Here is a 3,597-nt window from a genome sequence, read left to right as displayed (position 1 = left end):
CACCTAATCCATACACGTCAGTTGCAATGTGGGGATAAGCTTTCATGGTTGGTCACTTGAGTATGGAGCAGCAGGCCTGTACGCCTCTCCGAAGATGACTCCAATAAGAGTCGAAAATCGTCGGTTCAGAGTGCTGGACTGCGCTCCGTATTCTAAGTGAAAAATAAAATTGTTTTGCCTTCGCATTGCAACTGAGTAAAAATGGTATACATTTTTATTTTTATTTTTAGAGCCAATATTGTTCCTCTTCATAAGGGTGATGATCAATATAATGTTTGCAACTGTAGACCTATTGTCTTAATACCGGTACTCTCCAAAATTATTACGAGACTCATAAAAACTCGGCTAATGTCCTTTCTCGTTGATAGCAACATTTTATCACAAAATCAGTTCGGCTTTTTAACTAATAATTTTATCACTGATGCCATGCTTTCTGTACTACATGACGTTTATTAACCTTCCGCCGGTAACGTGAATTCTTGTAACATAGTTGGTAACGTCGGTCTACGACACCGACTTTTTTAATAATGAATATCTTAGGTTGTGATTTTGTGTTAATATTTTGATGTGACTAAATGTTTAATATAACTATATTTAAATAACAATATAGTAAGAAATTATCAATATTTATTTCTATTCGGGAAAAAAATGAACATTAAAAAAAGTGGCTTCTTTTAGATACTAACATAATTGACAAACAATATACAAAAACCTGTCAAGTTTTTGAATACAAAATATCAACAAACATATCGACAAGGGTTGAAATGTCACAAAAAAAATAAAATTGTTCAACAAATGTCCAACACAAACTGAAATTATTGTCCGTTTGTTTCCTCATTTTTTATACACTCCACTGCACCGCACTGTACGGTTCTGATTCGGAATTAGCAACAATTTCGTCAAAAAGTTGTTGCAACCTGATTTGTTCACTTTCATAATCAATATTCATATACAACTCCTAAAATTAACATCTATTATTTAAACTGACTATGGACCAAAAACGACAAAAACATACCGTTAAGTATAACATAAGTGGTAACATCGGTCTCTCACACCGTCAGGTCAAATAACATATGAATTATCCACACTTGGCCACAGATTTTTCAAGACTAAATAGTGTGATGAGAATTTGAAAGCTACCTGGCCGCGCGGACAAAAAAATATGCGCATTTGAGTTTTACCGCGAAAAATCCGCTACGTCGGTGTCAGGGACCGTACGTTACCACTCGAAGGTTAAGCAATAAACAATAATCTTTATGGAATTTATAGGAATAAAAGGCAGATTTCGAGCATATAGTTTAATCAAATCTTCCAAGTTTACTTTCACTAACTTAGCATCATCAGGGGCATTTCGTCAAAACAGGAAGATATCCCAGCAAAATGTAAATAACATTTGTATGGCAAGAAAGTAATTTAAAAGAGTTAGCAACTAATAAATAACATTAAACACACACTGGACGAAGGACAAACAGATCAAAAATTAATTAAAATTTGCCGGCTACTACATCTTGGCAAGGAAAGTGTAAGAAAAATCAAATAATCTTTATACTGCCATTGTTTTCTGGACACTATACCAAAGCTTTTGATTGTGTAAGTCACGATATTTTGATAAGAAAAAACTAAATTTCTACGGAATTCGAGGTATTTCTTTGAATTCGTTCTAATCCTACTTTAATAATAGGAAACAACTGATACTTACTCTAGTCTCAAAAGCATTGTATGTGGTGTACCACAAGGTTCAGTATTGGGTCCTCTTCTCTTCCTTATCTTTATAAATGACATCCTTAACTAAAAAAACAATGGAAATTTTTTTCTTTTTGCTGATGATACCAGTATCACCTGGAGCAACTCAACTATTGGCACTCTTCATGCAACTACAACTTCGGATATACTTACAATAAAAACCTGGTCTAACTCTAATTTACTCTCTTTTAACGTGAATAAGACAGTAGCATTATCTTATGAAAGAGCGCTTCAACCCTTGCTTCTAAATAAAAAGCATATATCAGTTCCGTTGATTCTGTAAAATTTCTTGGTATTTTTTTAGACAGCAACCTCAAATGGTCCCTTCATATCGATTCGTTAAGTAAGAAACTTGCCTCAGCTTGCTATATGTATAATACAATAAGATCTGTATCAAGTGGAATCAATTTAGCATCTTCTAAAATAACATATTTTTTGTTGTTCGAGTCTCATCTTCAATATGATCTACCTTTTTGGGGTTGTAGCACAGCTGCTTAATCTGATGTTATTTTTAAATTGAAAAAAAAATAAGATATCTGTTTAGCCTCAGAAGAACTACACCATGCAGAAGTTACTTAAGAGATCACGGAATTTTAACACTTCCATCTTTATACACTCACCGGCAGAGAAAACGGGCACCCCAAAAAATGGGTCATATTTAATGTCTTGTATTTCCTAAACCTGATGTCCGATTTAAGTAATTTTTTTAATATGTTATAGCCTTATTCTTTATCAATATCGCTGTAATAACATTTTGCTAGACAGGTATATTGTCATTGTATACAGGGTGTACGAATCAAACTGTGTTTTTTTCTCAAACTTTGGAACACCCTGTGGAATGTTTTAGCTTTTATAAAATACTAAAATTGAAACCCAACTATAGCCACAGATTTTCTTAACATTCTGTTTTTTTATTCATTCGCTTATGTTCGATAATAAAAAAGTTAGGAACTTTAACAACTACCCCTGTTTTTCGTCAATACAGGGTGTTTTTCAATAAGTACGGCAAGCTTTAAGGGGTAATTCTGTATGATAAAATACTTCGTTTCTGAGATAGGGGGTGTTGAAATTTTTCTTACAAACTGACGATTTATTTATTGCTCTAAAACGGTTTGAGATATGCAAATGAAATTTGGTAGATTTTAAGAGCTAGTTATTGCGCATTTTTTGGCATACAATTGAGAATTTTATATTCACCATTGGCGTGCATACGGGATATAACTAAAATATTTATACCCGTATGCACGCCAATGGTGAATATAAAATTCTTAATTGTATGCCAAAAAAATGCGAAATAACTACCTCTTAAAATCTACCAAATTTCATTTGCATATCACAAACCGTTTTAGAGAAATAAATAAATCGTCAGTTTGTAAAAACAATTTCAACACCCCCTATCTCGGAAACGAAGCATTTGCAGGCATACGTTTATAAAGCAAACTGTCATTATTTTATCATGCAGAATTACCCCTTAAAGTTTGCCGTACTTATTTAAAAACACCCTGTATTAACGAAAAACAAGGGTAGTTGTTAAAGTGCTTAACTTCTTTATTATCCAACACAAGCGAATGAATCAAAGAACAGAATGTTAAGAAAACCTGAGGCTATAGTTTGGTTATAATTTCAGTATTTTATAAAAGCTAGAACATTCCACAGGGTGTTCCAAAGTTTGAGAAAAAAACACAGTTTGATTCGTACACCCTGTATACAATGACAATGTACCTGTCTAGCAACAATATTATTATAGCGATATTGATGAAGAATAAGGCTATAACATATTAAAAAATTACTTAAATCGGACATCAGGTTTAGGAAATACAAGACATTAAAAATGACCCATTTTTTGGGGTGCCC

This window comes from Diabrotica virgifera, chromosome 5 (genome assembly GCF_917563875.1).
Source record: "Diabrotica virgifera virgifera chromosome 5, PGI_DIABVI_V3a".
In the NCBI taxonomy this organism is placed as follows: Eukaryota; Metazoa; Arthropoda; class Insecta; order Coleoptera; family Chrysomelidae; genus Diabrotica; species Diabrotica virgifera.
This window is presented reverse-complemented; position numbering follows the sequence as displayed.